We start from the raw sequence: 26,539 nt of genomic DNA, 5'->3' as shown, positions 1-26,539 counted from the left end.
ACTTTGTATGACCAAGGAAACAAATAATAGGGTTTGTCTTGCTCCTAAGCACTTTGCAACAGTGTTGGAATACATTGTTCTTAGGAAATAAATTTTATGTTAAATTTTATTTCATATGCACAAGGCATTTAAATCAACCACCCAGAATTTAAAAAAAAAATGAAGTCAAGCTTTCTGCTATATATGAGAAAGAGAAAACAGCCCCATGACCCCCAACATGCACGTTTGCTATACGCTAGCCTAACATGGCCCTCAAAAATCCCAGCTGACTGCCACAATGAAGCCAGATTTTGGAAGGATTTGGTTCTGAGCTCTCTGATTTTCTGTGAGGTTAAAGGCTCAATATTCTGCTTCTGTTTCAAACCACCATGTAGAATTTGCTTCAGATTTTACAGAACACACACACACACACACACACACACACATACACACATACACTCAAAAAACCGTATCTCAAATGATCATATCTGAGTAACAGAGAGACAGAAAAGATTTAAAAAAATAGCAATGCTTCAACAACTTGATCTTATGCCTAAAAACTAATTATAAGTGGCTTTGAGCCTGGCAATGCTGCCTCACTCCTGTAATCCTAGTTACTCAACCTCCAAAAAGGCTGGAAGTAGAGGTTATAGTTCAAGTGGTAGAATGCTGGCCTTGAATAACAAAGTTCAGAGACAGTACGCAGGCAGTACGCAAACCTCAGGACCAGCATCAAAAATATAAATAAATAAATAAGTAAATATAATGGCTTTGAGTCTAAAAGTAAGAGTACTGAATGAATGGGGCAAAGAATACAATGATCAAATTTTCTCAGATTGGGGAGGCAAAAGTTTTCAGGTTTGACAAATTTAGCAAATGCGAGATGCTTAAATGCAACAATGACAGGCCTAAAAGCATCATAGTCAAACTTACAAAAAAAACAAGGAAAAAATATCTTGTAATCAACAAGAGATAATTGATTTATTACAAAGAGGACAATGATGTTGAAATTGTTTCAGTTTTTGAATTAGAAGCAACTGAAGCAATAACGCAGAAAGCCAATATCGTTAAAATATTAAAAGGAAAAATTCATTTCAAATATAATTTTATAATCAATAAAATATTGTATAGACTGAAATGTTTGTTCTTCAGTCTGAGGATAATTGATAGCAAACGAATACAAAACTTCAGAAAAATAATGGTGAGTTTTAGAAAATATATATATTATATACATATAATATTCCTTTTCATTATCATATATTCATGTATATGAAACATTTAAATATATAGAAACATTGTACATTGTATATATATACTGTGTGTTTGTATGGAAACATATAGCGATTTATATATGAAACACACACATACACATACACAAATATACACAAAACATTTTAGTTTTGGGTAGGGGGTTTAATATCTAAAAGACACAAATCAATTTCAAGCCCCATGATCAATAAAATTAAATTAAATTAAAGGTATAAATCAGCAGTAGGTATGCTAGACTTGGAGATTGAATTAGAACACAGAGTAAACAAATTATTCTCAGATTTCTAGTTTGGGCAGACAAATAAATGTGAATGCTTTACTACAGAAATGGAGAAGATTGAAAAGGTGAGCACCTTAAGAAGAATGTAGAATAGTCATCAGGATATATTGAGTCTTAGTACAGAAGCCTTCAAGCACTCATAGGAATTTAGGTTTTCCACTGAATATAAAAGCCTAGATAGAAACCAGGGAAATGTTTTGATATACAAGCATGTATCTGATCACTAAATATGAAATGATAAGAACCATAATTATGAATGGGGGTACAGAAACATGCTATCTGAGGCTCAAAGAATTTCAGTATTTTAAGGTTAGCTAGGTGTGAATGAACAGCAAAGGAAAGCCATTGGGTAGGGAAGGAACCATGCTATACAGGGGGTAAAGAAGTACCTCAGTCAGCGAGAAGATCATTAATAGTTTGTAGCCTACCAGAAAAGTTCAGAAAATGAAGATTTAAAAATTCCACTGGACTAGTCATATGGCTGAGACTTTGGGGAAAGGCTGAAGGTTGAAACAGAAGGTCATCCTTGAGCAGGAGATAGAGCTCAATGGCTAACCTCATGCTCAAAATGTGGGAGATCCTGGGTTTCATCCCAAGTGACACACACACACACACACACACACACACACACACACACACACACACAGAGGGAGGGAGGGAGAGAGAGAGAGAGATACAAAAAAGAAATTTATGTTGTGACAATGAAGATATGGAAATTGCCATTATAATAGCACTGACAAGAAGTGTGACTCTAAAGTAAGAAAAATAGGCTTAAAGGTTTTTAGGAGAGAATTCTGATCATGGTGAAGTTGTTCAGGATGTAGTACACACACACACACACACACACACACACACACACACACACACAGGGACAGATTCAGAGACAAAGAGAAAGAATAAACATAGTGAAATTGAGAAGTGGGGAGAAACTATGACAGTTATCAGGATACTGTTAAATCAGTAAAGAATCAGTGGCTTTTTGAAAATACCTTTTTTTAAACTTACCCAAATAATGTAATATTTTGCTGATCATGATATTTACTATTTATATTTGATGATAAACAACACCTATTCTACCGAATTGGATGTATGTGTGATTCAGTTTTCTGTATCTAAAAATGTGTACCTCAGTTAATGAAAATTATTGTTTATGTTTTACCTATACCATGCAAAGGCTGTTTAAGAAGGAAATGCTAACTTTGCCAGCAAATTAGTTTCAAGCAAGTACACAACTGAAACAGATGAACAACACACATATTGCAATTTACTGTTTTATTCCTGTAGATTTACCTGAATGACTTTTCAAAGCAACCAGAGTGTTTGTTCAATCTCATTTTAAATGTTGCTAGCACAGAAACTAAATTTACATGAAGGATATTATGTAGAGTTATCTGTACCATTTGTAAATATATTCCTTGAGGAGGCTATAAACTTAAACTTTTCTACATTAATAGACTTTGCTTGATGGCTTATATTAAAATCCAGGCTTCCAAACAACCTCTTTTTGCCTACTGGCAATGAAAGCTAACACCCTCTAGGAAAAAAAAAGTAGGTTAGAAAATGCCTTGCCAGCAGACTGAGTAGGCAACCGTGGTTATGTTAAAACAAGGCAGTGCTGTGTAAGCTGAGCTGAATCCACCAACGGCACCTTTTATACAGGCAGATATTTGCTCTAATCCACCTGTCCTGGGGTATTCTTTATCTGCATAATAGAGTAGACTTCTTGTAATCGGTAAAGCATTCTATAGGCAACAAAAATTGAAAGTTGCTTACAAATAAATTATACATGAAATATTAAACTCTTTAAATGTTAAATTTCTTCACTTTCAAAGTAGTTAGATGGATATCCCACATTCCCAATTGTGCAACTCCTTTTGAATGTAAATACCAGAATAATCATTTCTTTATTCCCTGTTTTAAAACAGGCTTGCCTCCAAATGTTTTCATGGTTTTGAGAAAGACCAATTAAGAAAGAAGCTACATATAACCGCTGTGACTCTCTTAGGTCTTAACGTTATATTCTGGGAGCTAGTTAATCAAACTTAACCTCCTCTCATGTAACCAGAGAAGGTTCATTCTCACAATTTTTCCCATATAATTTCTCAATTTAGTTGAAGAACTCGCTTATGGAACAAGCTAGAACACACATATAAGCAAATGAAGTTGCTTCTTGGGTACCACAGAGAGGAGTTTATACAGAGTGAATGCTGCAGCTCTCTTCAACACCTGATTACATACTTAACCCAAAATGATAGGAGGGCAGGTAACAGAAAAGAACCGTTTCTTGTAACAAAGACTGCATAAGCTGCAAAAGCTGCAAGGTAATCTCAAAATCCTCAAAGGAAATTTCCCCCATCACTGACAGCAAAACCAAAGGTTCTGAAGCCTAACACTGCTTGTGATGCATATGGATTCTTGTGGCCATAGACTTTCAGGTGCATAATCATGACTATAGAGTTGGTGATTTAGCAGCCATTGATATGGAAACCATGGTTTTGACCTGCACCATAATCTTTTTAATAATTGAATACAGAGTAGATTTGAAGATTGTCAACTCAATTTATTAAAGAAAAAGGCTCACGCTGCGTCTTGGCTTAGTTGAACTAAATGCCTTCTCAGGACTTCAATTTATGGAAAAGGTAGAAGGGATAGAATATACTACACAACCTCTGGATAGTGCTCATGCTCTGTAAACACAAATGTTTAAGAGAGAAACATATGAACAAGAGAATTTCTAGCAGTCAGTTAACAGCATTCTTGGAGCGTGCTAAATACTCTTTTGAGTACTTGGCACATCATGCAGTTTGTATGAATCTAGTCCTATCAGTTGAGTATTTTTCTCGACCAATGCTTTACCAGTTTGTGGGTAAACTATAATAGGTATCTGGATCTTGCAAAATAGAAAAAAAATAAAATGAAAGGATCTAATCACAATGAAAGACCACAGGACATGGATGACAGAGGAAGAAATCAGAGAAAGAAGATATCAGAACTGATTGATGTTAAAGAGAATGTCATAGTATGTCAAGGTGCTTTTGATTAAGGTAATTCAAGAAATCAAGCTACAAATACACATGGATGTGCTCAGAAATTGGGATGTATGAGCTAACTCTGAAACTCACATTGACATTATAATTGAGGTTTACCTTTTCAATAGGTCCTGTTAATAAAGTTAAATTTATATGAAAGTTACTAAAAAGAAAAGAATAACACTCAACTAAGGTGATACTAAAATTAAGGTAATAGATGTTGCCCTAGTGTCTTTTAGTTTGAACAAGGGCACTTTATTCACGTTAATTCCAAAGGAAGGAATGGTAAATCAGATTCTCACAGATTTAACGTTGAGTATTCAGTGCTATCATGCTCTAGCTTCTTCCAAAAAAGAACACAATTTGAGAAATTAATTCCTACTCAAGAGTTAGGGATTCATACATATGTACAATGCCTTTCCCAACCAGAACAAATTGAAGAAATTAATTCATAAAAGGCTGAGTGAGCCTCAGAAACAATCCCCAGGAATAAAACTAGGACTACTCGAGGGTGATCTGGAAACCATCAATAATTTCAAGTAGGTGTGAGATTTGCTACCCAAATGTGTCTGGTAATTCTCACTCTCATAATTCACAGCCCTATGAATGTTATATTGCATCTGGTGTTAGAACTGTGGCAGATAATGAGTCAGACTCAATCAGCTTTCCTAGAGGAGGGGGTGTACACTTGCATAAATACAAGTTTGCTCCCCCTAGCATGACTTTGCAGCCCATTTGTGAGAATAATCCAATTTGTGTGCATTATGTAATTAGAAACAGTCATGGTATCTTATAAAAATTGGTTTGTAACTGCAAACTAAACTGTGACTTGGTAATCCTGTAAATGAAAAAAAGTTTTACAAAAATGTTTTATTTCTATGGTCTACAAATTTTAGTATAATTTAACCCCTAAAGTCTTATTTTCTAGCTTTCACTAATCTGTTGTTTATCTTATTAATTAAGCTGTTTCTTGACAGAAATATATTGGTTGTTTACTGTGGAGCAAAAGAACTATTACCATAAATACATTAAAAAAATCATCCATTAGTTGCAAAAGTTCCTTATCAGCCTATATGTTATCATTTAAATTTACTTTGTCCTTCCTTCCTTCCTTCCTTCCTTCCTTCCTTCCTTCCTTTCTTCCTTCCTTCCTTCTTTCCTTCTCTCTCATCCCTTTTTCCCTTCCTCCTTTGCCCCTGATTTTTTTTTCACTCTGTCTTTTCTTGCCTCCTTCCCTCCACAATATCTTATAAAATCAGGAAATGAGCCCCAAATCATTCAATACAATTTCTTTTTTTAGTTTTATTTTATTATAAAGATGCTGTACAGAAGGGTTATGGTTACATGAGTAAGGCAATGAGTACATTTCTTGTCAAGCATTGTTTCCCCTTCCCTTGTTGTTCTCTCACTGTCCCTCCCTTCCTCCCATCCCCCTCCCTCTCCCCATATTCAATACAATTTTTAAATTTTCTCTGTCAATTCCTGTCTACTTTGTTTTGGTTTCTCTCCAATGCCTTCAAATTATGTACATAAGACTGAGGTATACAGTCTTACTGACTTGCAAACTTACATTTGGGAATACCATAGCACCTGCAGAATGAGGGGTAAAATCTTAAAAGAGAAAGCTGGCAGGCAGAAGTGGCACAATTGCTATATATAAATTCTGCCTGATGTCTAGCAGAACTCTGAACGATACAGTGCTGACTCCCAGGAGACAACTAAGATCTCAACTGAAATTTCAGCTTTCCAATGGCAGAAGAAGCATATTTTAAATTAACAGCCTCATAAAATGGACGGACAAACAAACAAACAAACAAAAACACTCTTTAAGGGAATACAACAGAATCCCAAGTCCTTTTAAATAATTCAAAATATTGACCTCACAATTAATATGCATGTTAAAAAAACATCATTCCACAAAGATAGGGGGAAAATTACCAAGGCAGACTGGTTCTTCTAAAAGCAGGAACCTCACATTATCAGGCAAGAATTTCAAAGCAGCTTTATAATGATAGTTAATAACATAAATAATTATGTCACATCTGATTAAAACTAAGGGATGGCATTTCAAAATTAAAAAGAGGCCAAATCAAACTGTAATACTGGAAAATACAATGTAGCAAATTTGCTAAGTTTGCAGAGGATATAGGGCAGCTGTTCAAATAAGCACAAATGTATTTAGAATTTCCAACTTCATACTTTAAGTGCAAACTGTTCATTACTTTTTATACACAGTACTCTTGATCATCACTTGTGGCCTTTCTTTTTTTGGGGGGAGGGGGGAACCAGTCGTGGGGCCTGAACTCTGGGCCTGGGCACTTTCCTTTAGCTCTTCAGCTCAAGGCTAGCGCTCTACCACTTGAGCCACAGAGCCACTCTCAGCTTTTTTCTTTTGGCTTATGTGGTGCTGAGGAATCGAACCCAGGGCCTCATGCATGCAAGGCAAGTGCTCTACAGCTGAGCCACCTTCCCAGTCCCCACTTGTGGCCTTTCATAGCCCAACTGGTAGAGAATTCCTCTTCAGAAAGGGAACAGAGAATGCAAACTAACATTTTCAGGTGTGTTTAATCATTGTATTTTTCATTACACATATATTAATAGAATGGGTTTATTTTCCTGCAATGTTGACAGTTTTAAAAATGGTGAATATTTTTACTCCTTTACAAAAAAATAAAATAAAATATGCACGTTGGCCAAAATTTTAGATGGATCTGAATATATGAAGAAAGGGAATTTAGGTATAGCATGTGGATAGATCATGGACTAGTGAAAACTAAGCCAGGAGATTACACAGCATTACCATCTAATTAATATATGAGCCAATAGTTGGTCAATCACACTTAAGAAATTGTCTTTAAGAAATGGCAGTTATAAAGGTCTTTTTAAAAATTGTTTCATTTAAAATTGTTTATGCTAGTCTATATATAGTACCAGAGAAAGAGAGTAGGAAATTAAAAAAAAATGACAAAAGTTCATTCTATTTTTTTCTCCACTAATTTTCAGTTACATGTTCAGACTGAATCAAAGACTGTCATCTTACTAACCTCAAATATGTTCTACCACACTAGTTGTATAAGATGTTTCTATTTATGTGTACAATGTGTTTTGATCAATTACCCCTTCCATCATTTTCCCTGTCCCCCATCTATTCCTTCCCATATCAGTCTCACCAAGTTTTCCAGTTCCATTTTTACATATGCACTTCGAATTTTTAACTGCATTTACTCACCATTCTCCTTTTCATCCTTCCAACCTCTCCCACTAGCCTCCCACCTTGCCGTCAAACCATACTTCAGTTTCCTCATATTCATTTTGTTAAACGATCTGCTAATCATTAAGTTGAGTTACACAATGGAATGTTTCCCCTGCATATACCACACTTTCATCCATTTATCTATGTGTGTGTGTTTGGTTTCAGAGCTAAGGTACACATGAGAGAAATGTGCCATTTGTCTTTCTGAGCCTCAATCACTTAATATGATTTTTTTCCAGATCCATCTATGTCTCTGCAGATGATGTAAGTCAGTTCTTCCTCAAGGATGAATACAATTCCATTATGATAACCATTTTCAAAAACATATCATTATAAAATCCATAAAACTCTTTTGATAAATTAGAGATCTCAATTACTTACAGGTGCAATTTAAATTATTTCTACTAGTTACCAAATAAGTATATTCACTTCAGAATCAGGATTTGAAAATCATCTGAAAATAAAGTTATTAAGAAACAACATAAAACTGCTGAAACCACACTTAATCATTCCTGATATATTTAAAATGTTGCCAAATTTGTCAGAGGATCCTAATATATGTCCCTCAACACAAATGTGTCACAAAAGATCAGGAGTCAAATTAACAAAAAATATTTTGAGAAGTTAAATACTATGAAAGGAAACTGCAAAGGGAAATCTGTGTAGCAAAAATGTCACCATTTTTCTCATCTTCCATGAGAAATGTTATTTAAGGTTAATATAGAGTGCTAGTTATTTACTCAGAAATATTCCCACAGTGATGAAACCCAATTAATTAAATTTAATTAGTTTAAAACATCACCATGGGTATATCACCATGTTTATGAAATAAATGTTCAGTCTATAGTCTGAGATTCTATTGTATTCTATCCACAAATGCACTAAATGGATAAATATTTCTGTTCTTAACTGTATGAAAGAAAAAAGTAATCATATTTATTACATAGTATAATAATATTTATTTATTACCAAGTCTATTCTAGAGAGAGTCTTACATACTTTTCATACATAATCTATACTAATTGTCACAGGAGTCCTGGATAAGGATTACATTGCTGGTACAAAAGGGGAAATTAAATTCTGAGAGATTAAACTATGTCTCCAAAGTTGCAGAGCTATTTAATGATACAGTTGAGGATTATGCCTGATTCTGTGAGTTCTTCAGTTAATGCTCTTTCAATTTTACCTTCAGAATTATAGAACTGCCACTTTGCTCTATAAATTAGTTTATGACAAGCTTGCCTTGAAAATTAAAAAAAACCCAAACAAACACTTAACTCATTCAGATTGTTGAAACTAGATACTGCAAATTCAAATGGAAAGATCCCACAGCTAGGATGCTGACATCTGAGGTTACAAGTCAAATATCTGCTAGCTCATTTGACCTGGATCTAGCCAGAATCAATTCAGATCATTTGTCACTAATTAATATGTGCTGAAACAATGTCCTAAACTTCAAGGGTTTATAACCTTTTCATTCTGCATGTTCAAGGATACCAGAGTACAGTCACCTCTTGATTAAGCTATATGGACAAGTTAACCTTTGAGCTACATGGGACACATGAAAAAAAATAGCTTTGATAATTAACAGAGCTAGGGAAAGATATATGTTTTAATCCAAAAATAACAATTGAATATAAGAAAAGCACTTAAAAACTTCTTGTTCAGAGACCCGGAAACACAACAAATCAAAGAAAGGTTGGACAAATGGGATTGCATAAAGTTGCAGAGCTTCTGCAGGGCAAATGACATAGCTAGCAAGATCAATAGAAAGCCCACGGATTGGGAGAAGATCTTTACTAGCCATACAACAGACAAGGGTCTCATATCTAAAATATACTTGGAACTAAAAAAATTAAACCCCCCCAACAACAAATCCTCAAAGAAACAACTGCCCAATAAATAAGTGGGCTAAAGACTTAAAGAGAAACTTCTCTGAAGAAGAAAGAAGGATGGCCAATAGACACATGAAAAAATGTTCAACATCCCTAGCCATAAAAGAAATGCAAATCAAAACAACATTGAGATATCACCTCACCCCAGTTAGAACGGCAAAAATCAAGAACTCTAACAACAACAGATGCTGGAGGGGATGTGGACAGAAAGGAACCTTACTTCATTGTTGGTGGGAATGTAAACTTGTTCAACCACTTTGGAAAGCAGTATGGAGTTTCCTCAAAAGACTTCACATAGAACTCCCCTATGACCCAGCAATCCCACTTTTGGGCATTTACCCAAATGTTTACAAACAAGACCACACTAAAGCTACCAGCACAACTATGTTTATTGCAGCATTACTTACCATAGCTAAGATCTGGAACCAACCCAGATGCCCCTCAGTAGATGAATGGATCAAGAAAATGTGGTATATATACACAATGGAATTCTATGCCTCCATCAGAAAGAATGACATTGCCCCATTTGTTAGGAAATGGAAAAACTTGGAAAAAATTATATTAAGTGAAGTAAGCCAGGCCCAAAGAAACATAGGTCCCATGGTTTCCCTTATTTGTAATATCTAGTATATGTATGAGTCAAGCAGAAAAGGTCAGATAATGTAATGTCAGGAAAATGAACCCTTAGATATGTATTTTAATGTTTTTTTCTTTCATGCATGTGTTTCTAACGCATTTATAAGATTATCTCTTTGTTGTTTTGTATGTCCCTCTCCCACAGTATAACCCCTGCTTTCACTATATTTGATGTCAGTATAACTTGTGGAGGAGATGGGGAAAAACCAGTTGTTTAAGGATACAGGTGGACCTGATGCAACAATGAGAAGTACAAGTTGTCATGTCCAAAATGAGCTTTACAACGTCGGTTCCGGGAGGGGGGGTAAGGAGGGGAAGGAGAAGGATTGGGATTGGGGGGGAGGGGGGAGGCTGGGAAGGGATGTGAAGGGTAAACAAAGGAGGAGGCTGCAATGCTTGGTAAGAAATGTACGCATTATCCTGCCCATGTAATTGTAACTCCTCTGTACAACATGTTCACAAATAAAATAAAATTAAAAAAAAAACTTCTTGTTCAAAGAGCAGAATCATCAGAACCTATTTAGCCTTAATAAATAAGTAACTATTAAATGAAAATGTGAAGATGGTACAATGATAAAGAATAATCCTACCTGATCTCTGGTTCCTGATTGGTGAAATGTCTGCTATTTGTACTTAAGCTCAGTCACTCTGGCCTATTCTGTCATGCCTTTTGGAGAACATACAGGTTGGCCAGAAAGACACTTATTAAGAGATTTTGCTTCACAAGGGTAAGAGTTTCCCTACAAATATTGAACAGTTAAGGAAGCATCATGATGATACAGAAATAAATAAAAAGGCAGCTGTCATCACATTCTTTGACCTAGAACGTTAGTATGAAGAAAGAAATGATGAAGGAAAAAAATAAAGTAGATGTTAGGGACTCTACGAGGACTACTTTGCATATGAGAAAAACACAGTATCAGTTGTTTCAAAAGAATGTGCAACAATTTAGAATCTGGTGTCTCATTGTTAGTATGTCTACTACAGAGTTGAGTTTCTAATACCCCACTGCCTACTTTGTATTGTATTTTTCAAGGTATTTAAATTCAAACCCATTTGCCTCCGGTAATATGCAGTGATTAAGATTCTGATTTAATCTCAAATGTACATGTTCTTGTGAAAGATTAAAAGCTACAAAAATTCCCCTAAGAATTTCTGCAACATGTACATTTAAATGCTTACCTATATTCAGAGTAGGAGGAGAAACTAAACATGAAACATTTCCTAAATGGGCTGAGAATTTTACCCTTTTGTGTTGAGATGAATAAATTAGTTTTTTAACTGGGAAGAAAAATACTGAGAAATGAGATAGAAAATACAGCATTCAAACCTCTAACAAGCTTGTTAGTCAACAAGTGACCAAATGAGTCTAACGGGTTTTTTCATATCACATGGCCATGCCTATTTACTGTGCTCTAATTATCATTATTTTAAAAAAAAACTTCTGAACTCATCTTGCTAGGACCTTGTTATATTTTGTCTTCTAATCTCAGGTACATCTACTTCTTAAATTCTCAGAATTTTCTGGAAAAAGACACATCCTAGTGATTGATACCATTTTATTTACATTAGTAACAACTCAGAAAAGACAGTCCCAGTCTTGCAAAATTATATTATTGCAGATCCCTTGTTTGAAATTGTCTATACCTTTTTCTCCAGAGCCTCCTTTCTCTGAATTTATGAAGAGTATAAACAAGTAAGCAACATTACAAAATCTTCCTTGGTGCTTTTATTAGGTGATTCTTTTATCTTTCATTTCTTTGGTTGTCAAGGTTTCTACATACCATGATCTTTCATATAGAAAACAAGAACAGGTCACAGAAGTGGCGCTGTTGTTCAAATGGCAGAGTACAAGCCTTGAGCACAAAGAGGCTCAGGGACAGTGCCCAGGACCTGAGTTCAAGCTCCAAGACCAGAAAAAAACCAAACCAAAACAACAAGAACAAAAAAAATCAAACAGGTTAAACTTGTCTATGATGATAGAAACTTAACCACAAGTTGCCTTTTGACATTAGATGGAGAAATGATTTGGAAAAGGACATGAGGGAACTTGCTAGGTGGTGAGGATGTTTTGTAGATTAACCAGGTTGCTGGTTACATTGAGTGCAACTGGCAAAATTTATCAGTTGTGCAATTTATACCTCAAAACTATTCTAAAAGATAATGTGAATTTCCTCACTGAACAGTGCTTGAATACTTTCCTGTCTTACCAATCACATAATATTTACAAAGACAACGAGAATCCAAGCAAGTTGGCAAATTAAGTCACCTCTTCTGGGAAAAGATGACTACAACACTTTGTCTTTCATTTGATGATGAAATAAGAGCTTCAAAAAGTAAAAAAAAAAAAAGTCATATTATTCCTAGGTATCCAAACAATAAAAATCGTTCCTACTCCTAATGTTCTTACAGTTAAAAAAGAAAAAAAGAGGAACTATGTCTACTTATTAAAAGACATGTTTGTTCTAAATGTTCACCTTTGATCCTGTTAAATATCTATATAGAAATTTCATGTGGTTAGCAATCAGGATCATACACAATATAAAACTTGTAACTATTTGCAGCATTGATATATTGTATTGAATTTTGCAGAATCAAATATTCCTGTAAGAATATTGGAAAATAATTGTTGTGATGAGAAAATAGGCATTTCACCAATGCTTTCTGAAAATGTAGGTGGATTTAATTCAATTAGCTAAGATTAAAAAGATTCAGTTATCCAAGTCACGACTAGCTAGCATCCCATTAACACTTAGCACTGACACAAAGTTTGATAGATTTTGTATCTGAAAACAGCAGATATTTCACAGGCACTGAATGCAAGAAAGGAGTTGTGCATTTCATCAACTTATTTTACATTTGCTTGTGTTGAACAAAATATTTGGGCATTATAAAAGCCATCTTCAAGAATGATAGAAATTTTAAACTGTCAATAACTAGATAAAGTAAGTAGCAGTTCAAAATAAATGTCTTCCCTTGAATAAGTGGCTTTTGAGAAAAAATACCTCATAACAAAACAAAAACTTCCCAATTTCCAAAGAGCTTTATTTTACCTCTGAATGCAATGGTCCTGAATTCCACAGGTAAGTATTATAACACATTCCTTGTGAAAAATGCAGTGTGTGTCTGTGTTAGCTCCAAAAATTAACAAAAGATGTTTTGAGGTAATTGCAATTTTTAACTTTTGAGCAGAATTAGTCTAGCCTTGCCATGTAATTACTCAATGAAAAAAAAAATCTTTGTCTAAAAAAAAATCCCAAATCCCAGTTCTTATAAATTACAAATGACTTAACAAGAAAATTTTGTTTCTCATAAAGGTATCTTAAGAAAATATGTCAAGATCTGCACCAAAATTCTATTTTTAAAATCATGTATCATAAAGGTGGCTATAACTTTAATGTCTTAGCACTTAGACTAAAGTTTACTGACCACAGAAGTTGACAAATTAGGAAACACATTTGTGAAGATAAAAATTCTATCACAGAAGGCAATAAAATGTATGCAAGAGAACCAGCAGCAGGGAGGAAAATACTGTAATGGCTGTGACCCGAGATAATGTTGTGCTGACTCAGCAGAAAGAGAGCTGAGGGAGGGGAAAAAAAAGCTTACTAAATTCAAACAACTGGGATATTTCTTTGCGCTATCTACTTTCAAATGAAAAGTATTAAGTAAACAATTATTTTATCCCTTTGCACAATTGAAGGATGGTCTCACAAAAGCTAGATAACAAAATAAAGTTCAATTGTCTCATCGTTGTCATGTATCTGTCAGTTATGAAGAAGTAGCTTTAACAAATAATATCCAGGATACAGATTCAAGATGATCATGCTGACACTTTATTTTTCTTGTACATATGGATCTGATCTCTCTCAATTTTCAAGTTAAATTTAGAGAGTGCACAGCTAATATTCTATGTGCCTTGGAATTCTGCCTAGATAAAATGACTGGGCAGATGGAGAGGTTAGGTCAACAACGTAGTATTTCTAAGAACCAAATGTCTTTGTGAAATTCTTTGGAAGTACTTATTTTATATTAAACCACCTAGGCGTTCAGTGACTTTCAACTATTTTAGAAGTCATACTGATTTGAGACATTAGCATACTCACTTTGTTAACTTTTGTTCTTTAAACTGATATGGTATAGGCCGTGAACAGTGGAATAAAGTAGTTTTTCTCCAAATTTTAACTCATATACATTGATATGCAGTGTAATTATTTTTTTCAATGTTACATTGTGCATTGTGGATTAGGAATTTTTGGAAATTTTGGTCATAGACTTTTCTGAGGTAGCTTGCCATTGCTTTCTAGAAATTAGCTAATCTTGTTCTCTTTTGCTTTTTCTATGTCTATCTATAAACCATGTGCTACATGTTGAAAGAGCCATGGGTGCAGAGTATTATAATATTAGTCATACTGAGATTAATAATCTTGGAGACAATTATTCATGCAGTGGCTACTGAATGAAATATATTCAATAACTGCACAAAATTGTTTTACAGTTTAGTCACAGACTTGGAGAAACATCACATTTTCTTATACTCATTTGCTTCTAGAATCTTTGGCATAAGTATATGCCATTATATAGAATGCTCATTTGAAGAGAATTATGGAAACTGTCAAATGATTTAACTTTCTTCTAGAACAGTTAAAATATGTCTGAGGGTACTGTCTATGTAATTGATTGGCAATTCAGTAATGTCCAACTTGTGTCTATATTTACAGGACAGTATGTATAAAAAAACTTGGCCTTCCTGGTATCCCAAAGCCTGGAGAAGGGCTTGGCACATAAGGAACATTCAACAGATATTTGCTTAATTACTGAATATTCTTATTTTATCCTGGGTCAAATAGGAGGTGACAAGGCATGAAAGATGGAACTGTAGACTAGCAACCAGAGGAAATGATTCCAGAACTGAACTTCCTTTGTTTCCACCCTGTATAAGCCATTGACTGTTGGCTCAAATGATCATTTCTATTATTCCTCTCTTGTTTATTCACACTGGTAACCATCAGCCTTTTCCTTCCATGAAAAGCCCCACTTCACCTGAGAATGTAGGCTAACCCCCAGTCAACATTGATTTTCTTCCTTCCAGAATGCTTAGGCTTATCTAATGATATTCCCTTTTATGTGTATTGACATCTAATAAAGCAAAGGCTTATTCTAATCCTGAATTGCTTAACATAATTTTTTTCCTCCAAGAAGATGAATCTGGAGGTCTTGAATCAGTAGCCCATAAGGATAAATTTGCTTCAGATGTGTGCTTTATGTGACCATCGTAAGATTTCAACTTGTAGTGGCTGCAGATCCCCATGCCCTTGTATGTAGGAAAAAACGAGTTTTCTAACTAAGAGAATGCAGGATTCTGTCATGCTTGGCCTGCATTCTTGTTTGGCAGTATCATCCAGAGATGAGTGATTGTGGTTTTTGTCCAGGCATGCATTCTTATCCTTTTACACCTGGCTTGCTTTATTTAAAAAAAACAAAACAAAACTTTGTGGACCCTGTGGTATATAGAATATTTCATAATATTTCATACTAATACACACACATACACATATTCCAAATGTATTTGAAATGTGTAAAAATACCTTAGACTTCTATGTCTATATCTCCTAGCATTTCACATTCTGCATGTTTAAATATTTAAAGGTATTGAAACTTTTTTTTCCTATTTTCTATGTATCAGTCAAATAGATTCAAAGAAAGGGATTGTTGAGAGTAGTCAGTCCTTAGCTAGCCATAGTGGCTCAAGTCTGTTTTCCTAGTTGCTTGAGAGGTGACCAGCAGGGCATTACTGCTTCGGGCTAGCCAGGACAGAAGACTTCCTGAGGCTCCTTATCTGCCAATAGTTGGGCTGAGTGGCATGGATCTGTTATCCCAAATATTGGGGAAGCACAAAAGCTGGCACAATCTGTCATCCCCAGTAACAAGGAGAATCACAGACAGGAGGGATATAGCTTAGGCTGGTCACAACATCAAGTGAAAAACCAAGCAGTGGGAGGGGTTAGTGGGCAGGAGGTATGGCTCAAGTGGTAGATAGTCTGCCTCACAAGCAGAAGGTCCTGAATTCAAAACAAACCAACAAAAAAAATCTCAACAACAACTACTTTCATTCTTTTCTAATGTTTACTAATAGTATATCGGATAAACAGGAATAAAGAAGCCACTTGATTTCTCTTTCTACATCTCTGGGCCCAAGGACTATTGAAGTTCCACTAATTTTCCCAGCAGAGGAAAGAGTGGGGCTGGGGCAGGGTTTCATTTACCTCTCACCATTCCACTTTTCCACTGCCTCTCTCTTCAGAATCTATACTTCATGAAATGGTGTCCCTCTCTCTCTCTCTCTGGGAGGATTCATGTGGTCAAAATTAACCGAGCCCTCTTAGAAGGCCCTTTCTCTTTGACGCCAGATTCTGAAAGCCTGTGGGAGTTTACACAGTCAATAGTGAAAGAGTTGTTGTCGAACCCAAGTTCACTTTCCTGGAGCCAGCAAAACGGCACTTTGAAACATTTACAGTAAGGTAAAGACGACTAGGGGAAAGTTTGGCACCAGTGAGTCTGGCAAGCAGCCCTCAAGACAAGAGGCATTTTAACCTATATTCTACTTGACTTTCTCTATTAGGAGCACTGCATGTGAGAGAAACAGGAAATCTGTGCAGCACTTTTAAAGCAATGCGGTGAATTATAAATTAATGAGGGCTTAGTATGGGAAGGGAATAGAATCTGCAGAGGAGCGGATTTCATAATGACAAAAGGGAAGAAAGGTTTCCCTTAATAAAACATAACCTTTCTCCATGCGCAATCAATTCTCAATTAGTCATACCACAGAGAGTATCCACCACAGACTGTCAAAATATCTTGCTTTCCTCCCTGCCCCCACTCTGATTTTGCCTTGCTTACCCATGATGCATCTAGAAGTAAGGATTCTTATTTCTGTTCTCTCCTGCCATCAGTAAATTCAGTGTGTGTGTGTGTGTGTGTGTGTGTGTGTGTGTGTGTGTGTCTGTGTCTGTGTGTGTGTGGGTGTGTCTGTGTGTGTGTGTGGTGTGGCTTCTTCTTCCATAGATCTTTTCTCTTTCTTTGGTTAGTATCCCTTCTCAGTCCAAACCTAATGATTAGTCAATTAGAGTGGGGGAGAAGCCACAAAAGAGAAGGGGAAATAATAGGAAGTTATCCAATTCTTTATAACTCCTTAATGATCATACCATAACCAGTCATCATTTTGGAACTCAAATAGACTATAGGAAAATTTGTCAAACTGCTTTTAAAGTTCTTCATTAGAGACTGAGTTCTTACTATGTCCAAAGTCTTTCCCAGCTACTAATGGGGTGAGAATCTAATTGGAAGGGAAAGTAAGAAGGCCATTTTATAAACAACCATGACATATAATAAGGCTAGGGTCATGGCCATGATATTAAGCCTATAAAGCAGGCAGTTAGTCATCAGTAATCTCTTCAGTAGACATTAACAGAATAACTACTTATTTGTCAAATAAGGAGACAGCATTGTCTTTTTAATCTCTGACGTACACTGTGCAAGGACATAGACAGAACATTTGAAATTATCCTATAAATACAGAAAACATGGCTACTTGAGCAATATACCAAATAACATGCAATACCCTGTGAAGAGTTATTTGAAAACCTGAAGCCAAACCTTTTCAGAAGCTATATACTGTAGCTTGTTGAATAACTGGGTACAGAGAGATGACATAGCTCAGAGTTTAGGACGCTCTTTGGGCTTTTGACTTGCATCACTGAGTATAAATTGTAATCTCAAAGAAAACCATGGTGAATAGCTACTTTTTCACATACTTCTCAGAATATCCTTACATACTTATGACAGAAATACCTTATTTTATTTAGATAATATGAAATGAATATATAGTGTGGCAATCCAACTTACACTAGAAACTGAAATTTTCAAGTACGTAGGTATTCACAAAGTAGTAATTGATAACCAATAGTTTAATCAAAGAGAACAAAAAAAGGACAAAACAAAAATAAAAGGATCATAAGGCAGTCCTTACATACTTCATGGTATTTAATATTGTTGTACATTAGTAGCGAAATCATTCCTTGGCTCACATTAAGGTATATGAGTGACTTCCTTACAAGTTCTGATTCTATACCTTGTCCCAATGGAAGTGAAGTTATGTCCTTGTATCTAAAGAATATAATGGAATCACTGTCTTCTCATACTTCAAAAGAAGCTTATGCTCATTTTTGCTTTAACATACACTAAGTATAAGTTGATATGGGTTTTTACAGTTATGGAATGATTTGCAGGCCATCCCTGCAAAACTTATTACTGAGCTAACTGAGTCCTGTAGTTGCAGACGGTGGCTCAACTATAGTAATGTGTGTTTATCTAGTTCTCCAGGCAGTAAAGAAAATAACAAAATAGCTCCAGGACATTAGTTTGTATATGTAACTACATTTAGGAGACTTTTCAGCGTATTTCCAATAATACTTCTTCATTCATTCAAGTTATATTTATTAATTAGCTATGATTATTTGGATCTTGGTTTATGTGTATAGGTTTAGGAAAAAAATAAACACAGCCAGAGCCTTCAAAGGTAATAACACTGTGAACGCAACACTGTGAATGCACTGGTAGTGCTACGACTCAAAGGAGATGCATTGAGCAAACAGTGCCATCTGGGAATGGATGAGGGATGTCTAAGCAGTGAAGAGAGGTAGGATATACCAGGTAGGAGGACGAGAATGAGAGAAGATGTGGAAACACTAAAGTGATCATCCCAGGTCCAGAAGCACTTCTAATTCTCCTGCACACTTGAATGTGAATAGCGGCACATAGGGAAACTGCTTGTTCAATGGGATGCTAATAGGTCAGGGTATGTTTTCTTTCAATTATTCTGATCACTTTAAAAGGTTAATTTTGCAGATATTTGTGAACAAACTTGCAAACCTTTAGATTAAGAGAAACCTTGCTGGAGTCAATTTTCTCTCTTGAAGTCCATAATAAATGGAAACTTTTAGCAGTTATCAGAAAAAGCATTAGCTTAATATAATATAGCTGAGATAATCTACATGAAGACTCTAATATAGTTTTAGTAAAAAAGAAATATTCCACTTTTCTGTACATGATTGAGTTTAGATTACCTGTGCATCTTAATTGAAATATTAATCAAAGTCCAAAAAAAACTTAAGTTCTTGATATGTCTTATTCAAATTTGGATGAATAATTATTACATGAAATAATAATATACTGCATGAACATTCTTTTTTCTGAAAATACATAGAAAGACATTAAGACAGACATTGTACTGATAGTATATTAAAGTCCTTTTAAAGGTTCAATTTAGTAAATAATTTACAGAATCAATTTTGTAATGGCAATTGCAACATTTCAGACATTCTGTGTGTAGAGTACTTTGATATTTGCTATCCATGTATGTCTTTACCACATCACCATTCATTTGAATTTGTATCTACAATAAATCTTCCTTATAAAAGCAGACCAAGGTATAATCTCACTCTACATAAACCCAAACATGCAACGGCACCACTGGTATAGTGGTATCATGCAAGATTCCCATAAAACCAAACATGTGAATAGCAATTTAGTTTGTCTTTTTAAAAAAGTGTTTGCCTTAACCTCTTCCATTAATCCAATTAACAATTGACTTTATTGGTAGGACATTCATTCAACAAGTTTTCATGAACATGAACTATGTTCCACTACAGTTCAAGCTCCTGCCTAGCAATAAACAATGAGAAAGAGCTCATTCAAAATTTTGGCTCTTTGGTTATTATTGGAATTGCTTGTCAGGAGATGAAGCCTCATCTTGAATATAGCAGACCAAGTCAGGGACTACTTTCTTAACAACTTGGACATGTGGTCTTTCATGTTACAAATAAAATAAGCACACAGTAAAAGATGCTTGGAAATGGAGAAAGACAACAGTCTTGTAATAGATTGGCCTGTCCATATCTCAGACCACCTGTATCTAGCAATTGCTAGTGCTCCAGGCCCGTACATTCTCATTCTCACTGAAAGTACTTTGTATATAGTTGATTGCCCTGAAATAAGACTTATTTAATAGATAATCAGATAAGTTCACACAATTTCTCTAAGTATGTAGGAATTAGGAAAAAATATTGTTTGATAAAATATTAGTTGATTACAATAGAAAAACTATTTAAATCCTACTTAAGTTTTTGGATATATATGATAGCATATATTATATTTATAGAATATTTTATGTATAATTTTAGATATAATCTCATTCTCTTTTTAAACTAAATTCTCTTGGGCAAGTCATGTAATCTAATGGTGTAGTGGGTAAAATAGAATGTATGAATGTCTTAAAGATGAAAACAATAAATATTTAGAATTTATAAGGTTTTACTTGAAAATTAAGAATATCAAACTTTATGGGTATTTATTAATATCCGACTATTAATTATCACAAAATAACAGGAAGATCCACAAAATTAAAGAAACTCTGTCCTCTGTTTTTGTGGAGATTTTGTCAGTCATCATTTAGGACAACAGATGCTTTGTTGAAAGTCCTTATGGGATGCTAAGAGTATGTATATGAGGTTGTGCTGGGACTAACAGTTAGCCAAACACTCTGAGAACAGAATGGGCCCTGGCCTATAACTTCTAAAACGCCTCTGCTTCTGCAGAGCAAAGGGCACTGAGCAGTAACAGCGACTCTTAAGCAACAGCAAGGGACAAGAACGCTGAGAGAAGTAGAAGAGAGAGGTTAATGTTTAGGAGACAGATAAGAAAAAGTTACCAGGAACTTATGAGTTAAATTGTGGTTGTCTCATTCATGTCTTAGGGCAACTACTTCATGTTACCTATAGAATACCTTCCAACTAGAACTATTAGCATAAGGAAAAGCATATCCTCTTCTTTTAAGGTAGTAAATATATAGATCACAGTTTTGCTTCAAAGACCCATGTTTGTATCTTACTTTACTTGTTAATGAGGGACTTGGTGGTGCAGCATAATAAACTAGTCTGGCTGCAATTAGCAAAGGTTTTAAATTCCTCATTAGGAAAAGCAGGAGAAAACAACCTGTTTAATAGAAGTAGTGTACTGCTTTGAGGATAGACAAACTGCCACCATCTCTCAGTGCTTTGTCTTCTCTATTTCTAATTAGTCTCAACTCATTAAGACTTTCTGACAAATGTAAATCCTATAAGGCTGATTGGTTTGATTAACCTGATTTTTAAAAAAAGCCAGCCACTTATCAACCTTCACCTGACATTGACATAAAGTCTTTATGTGGCACAGTTCCTGGGCTTTGTCATTTGAATTGGGCTAAGGACTGTTGGTAGAATGAATGGAGCTGCAGCAACAGATTAATTAAGCAGCTCTCAGGAATGATATTGAAAGGCAACGGATTAATTGAACATTGAGGCTATCTAATCAAATAGTGGACACAATAAATATGTTTCTTCAGAGATAAATTATGCACTGATTAGCATATTCATTTGTACAGTTGGCTTAACTCTTTATATACTTTTAAGGTAATGCCTAGCATGAAATACTCATCTGCTATTGATTCTCTTTTATGTCATTCAAGAAATATCTGGAGAACGTGTCTGCCTTCTTTTGGGAAAGGAAAGGAGTTTTCATTATTTATAGAACTTTTCTGTTCTCATGAAGTTGAAAAGAATCTAGTAAATCAATGAACTGCCACTCCATACAACCTGCAAACAGAGTGTACAATGCCACTAAAGATGACTGTATCACCACAAAAAAACCCCACAAAAAACAAAAAGAAAAAACACCTGGTTTATGCTGAACTCAGGATTTAATTAGAGAACTACACATAGTTGTAAAACCATGAATGTCAAAGGTTTAGACAGATAGTAACGCATATAATTGATTATTTGTAGTGTGGAAACATGGCTAGTGTGTTTTTTCTACATGTAAACCTATAGAAAAGATACCAATTTTACAAGTAGGAAATTCCAATAAAACTAAGAGTGTATCTTACGGTGTCTGATCATTGAGAAAGCAAATTCAAAGAGCCAGTTCATTTGCACCAGAGCTGTTTTCCTTTGGCCTAAACTGCAGCCCTCCCCTTCAGGATTGACACCCGGACAGATAGAGTTGCCACAGCTGTGAAGCTGAATGAATAGCATAAGTCTGTTCTCTGGGCTTGTGGATGCCTCTCATCAAAGGGGGGTCTGTCACCCTCGTGTCCAGAGATGAAGCTCCCTGCCACCCTCTAGGAACACAGCCTCATGGGAGAAAGGCATGAAATCCCAGAGATAAGAAACATTGCCTTGTCAACATCCTATTCCTGGCAGCTTCCAGTGGGAATGGAGTGTCCTGTGTCAGTGATTTTCTTTCAGAAACTTCAGCTCGACCTCAGCAGAAAGGGCCTGTCAATGTCTCTGCTGTCATGGATGTCACGTGGAACATGAAATGGAGCCATGGTTATTCCTCACTCTCATCTGGAATTAACTCAAAAGGCAGTACCATGGGTAAAGGCAAGATGTTAGAGAGCTTTTGCTAAAAAAAAAAAAAAAAGCAATTCTGAATATTAGTGGATTTTTAAAAAATGGACACAAAAATGCAAGGGATGTATTTCTTTTAGCTTAAGAGAATTCCATTTTTTCTTTTAGTTTGTTAAAAGAATTTTAGCTTAAAGATACTCCGAATCAATCACTACCTAACTAATGATAGACTCCATATTATTTTATATATGACTTGTTTCTACTTAAAACTCTTCCATATTGAATATTGTAATAAAAGATGGAAATGTGGTAAAATTTTGTGGGTGAAAATTAAATTGATCAGACAATGCAGGGCTTTAAACCAGGACCAAAATAATCTTTGACTTTGGAAATAATTAGTTTCACTGTAAATGAATTTTGATGACGATGTGGAAAACAAATTTTTCCCAGCAAAAATCTCTACAACATTAGAATTTTATAATCTGAACCTTCTTTTTTTTCTACTTAATCTTGGTTACATTTAATTTTGATTGTGTTCACTATACACATATCCAAATATAGTGATCTAGAGTTCTATAAAAATATGTAATCAGAAATACCAAACATTTCTTCCATATGTGTTTGACCCTTAGAACATTAAAAAGAACCAAAAGTATAAATAGCATTTCATCCTTCTTATTTGTTTATTAGTAAGAGTGTCATGAAGGAAGAAGATGGAGTTTAATTCAGAGCCAGATTCCAGCACTGTTTGATAACCAAAGCAGAACACTTTCAACAGCATGCTAGAGTTTGTAGAATTGTATTTTTAAGTACACATATAAAGTAATGTCCTTTTTAACATGACAAGCAGGATGTGCCTTCCATTATAGAATCTCCTCAGTATTCAAAAATCCATTCTTGCACTAAAAATTAAAATATCTTGCCCTCTGAGATGATCCTTCCAAAATTTAAAGATAAAATCACTGGTTCACATATTGAATAGCATTACTTTACTTGAATACTTAAAAATTATGCCAATATTTAGAAATTCTTTCATTAAGGTAATTGGACTCTTTGATAATTCTAATGTTAATTGGAATTATTTTTCATTTGTTTGTTGTTAATCCTTTTTGAGCTCATTATAAATACTAATAAAGTAAAATCAAGACCTAGTGTACTATACTGTAATGTAAGTGAAGTTTATTTAACACCTGTTCCATATAGTATTCATCAGTTAAACCATTGCTTGTCTTCTGAATATTCATGGAATTTATGTGCCATTATTGAATATATAATTGTGTTTGTATATGATTTCTTTCTAGGGATGCTTTAGGAAAATATTCTCAGTTGGCCTGGGCATAATTAAACTTACAATCCCATCTACTTGGGAGGCAGAGACCGGGAAGATTGCAGCTTAATGAGATCCCATCTCAATAAAAAAGCTGGCCATAGTAGAACGTGCCTCAACCTCAGGTATGTGGGAGGGGTTAGCAGGTGACTCACAGTCCAGGCAAGGCTGGCCACAAAATGCCAACATTTGAAAAATAACCACAGCAAAAACTATTGGGAACACAGTTCAAGTGGTAGGTAGAGAACTTACCTTACAGGTATGAGTTTCTGTTCAAACCTGATTACCCCCTTCCCCCCCCACACACATTCTCAAATAAAAACATCAAATTTTATATTTATTTAGAGAATCCAGGTTAGATTATTATTATTATGACACAAATCTTCATCATTAAGGACTAAACTGATTTCTTATCTTAACAAAGTTACATGAGTGAGGAAATAAAAAGCACAATTATTTTATAAAGGAATATGCAAATTAAAATAACATTATTAACTATTTTGGTTCTAGCTTTGAAGATAAGTCTCCTGAAGCCTGGAGCAATTTGAGTATTCATGGTATTTTAAAGTTATTTTTCTTTCCTTTTTGGAACAAATTTTAGGATGTGTGTTTGAATATATTTGATGCTGAGTTTGGTCAATACTTTTGCTTATGTACAGAAAGCGAACTGCCAGAGATTGCAAGACAAAATGGAATGCCTTGTAAAATGAAAATAATCATCTCTACTTTGAATGGATTATGAAAAATAGCATTTCTAACTTAAAGTGCGTAATTTACACTGTCCACGCAGTTAATTGTTCAAAAGACCCTTTAAGAAAGAAAAGCTACTTTGGTTTTATCAGCAAGATATTACCTGATTTCTGCACTACCATTGTGCTGTAACATGATCCTAGATTCTCTTCATTGTATCAGAAATTTTATTTAACATTCAGTCAATGCTGCTGGTGGGGACAGCAGGCCAGCAAACAACTGGGCGTGGGCTGAATGGAATCAGACATTACAAAGGTATTTGACTTATCTCACTAATACCGTGAAAGTGGGAGAAATTCGAATCTACTTCAAAATTTGAAAGCTATAACTGGCCTGATTTAAAATTAAGCGTGTCAGAAAGCTTATATGCAGAACCACTTGAAACCTGTCTGTGCCCTTTTAAGCAGACAGCAAATTTTATTCTACTTGTAGGTTTCCATAGAAGATGGAAGTGTATGGTTTCTTATGGGTTTTAATCTCATTTCAAAAGGAATCATTCCAAGTGCTGTATATTTTCCTGATTTAAAATCTCTATTATTTTTAGAAAAATTCCAAATACTGTGTGCATTAAAAAAAACCATGGTGTCCTATTTCATATTTCTTATGTATCTCCATTAACTATACTTTAATTAATTGGTTCTCTATGTTATTTTTCAGAATGATATTCTCTATGGTATTTTTCAGAATCAACTCAGAATGGTTTTCAATACGCTGGATATGGGGAAATTGGGGTAAATGGGGAACAAGAAACGCAGGAAGTTGGAGAGGTAGGAAGGCCTGAGAATCATTTTATTCCCTGGGAATATGTGACTATTCTATTGTAAAAATTAGTGACTAAGTGGATAGGGTTTCATTTTCCATTAGTACACATAACACTTTAGGGGTATACTTGAAAGGTGAAATGAAAATACTAAGAAAATCATGTTTAAAATGGAAAGAACTATTTTTTTGTCAAATTGTAAATTCTACCCTATGCAATTCTAAATTTTGAAATATTAAATGCCTCTTTTGATGGGTAAAGAGAACTTATGCATTTTTCCTGACATAATTCTCATTCAAAACAAAGCTGTCTTTGTCTCACAATTGCTTGATAATTTTTTCTTAAGTGTTCTAAAGAACAAAGCAAAAGGTAATTTTTGTTTCTCATTGGAGTTAGATAAATAAGTGCATAATTTTTTTTCTGATCAGCTTCCTTCAATACCAGTATATAAAATACTAGAGTTCACTGTCCTTAAACTGTGTGAGTCTATGATGCAAATGCATGAAATTTCCTGAGTGATGGGAATGGGGAATAAACACCAGGATAGATTGTTCTGGTCACAATCTAATGCCAAATATTAGTATGATTGCTTATATAATGTAACTTCAGAGTTGATCCATTTTCAACATTAACTTTTCACAATAACCATACATCCACAAAAATATATATAAATACAATTATGTCTGATAAATACTTGGCTTTTTTAAGTTGATGGTAGATTATGTATTTTTTTTAATTCCTGAAGGTATATTTTAAACACCATTACAAAGGAGTGGCAGGAATAGTCTTTGAGGAAGGAAGGACGCTTGAAATAAATACATTGCCACTCTGAGTGGTTACATATGACATTGACACAAATATTTAAATAGAGGTGGATTTGTTTAAAAAAATGGTTGTGGCCACTCACTAGACACT

The 26,539-nt window shown here is 34.8% G+C and overlaps 1 protein-coding gene across 4 annotated transcripts in view; it reads right to left on the bottom strand.

The window, feature by feature from the left end:
* The window catches only part of Alcam (activated leukocyte cell adhesion molecule), a 189,896-nt gene that overhangs the window by 92,105 nt on the left and 71,252 nt on the right, over window positions 1-26,539 (bottom strand). The gene's annotated exons all lie outside the window — the stretch shown is intronic.

Source organism: Dipodomys ordii, unplaced genomic scaffold (assembly GCF_000151885.1).
Source record: "Dipodomys ordii isolate 6190 unplaced genomic scaffold, Dord_2.0 Scaffold111, whole genome shotgun sequence".
Lineage (NCBI taxonomy): Eukaryota > Metazoa > Chordata > Mammalia > Rodentia > Heteromyidae > Dipodomys > Dipodomys ordii.
The sequence above is the reverse complement of the archived record's forward strand: the minus strand, read 5'-3'. Positions and strand labels throughout refer to the sequence as shown.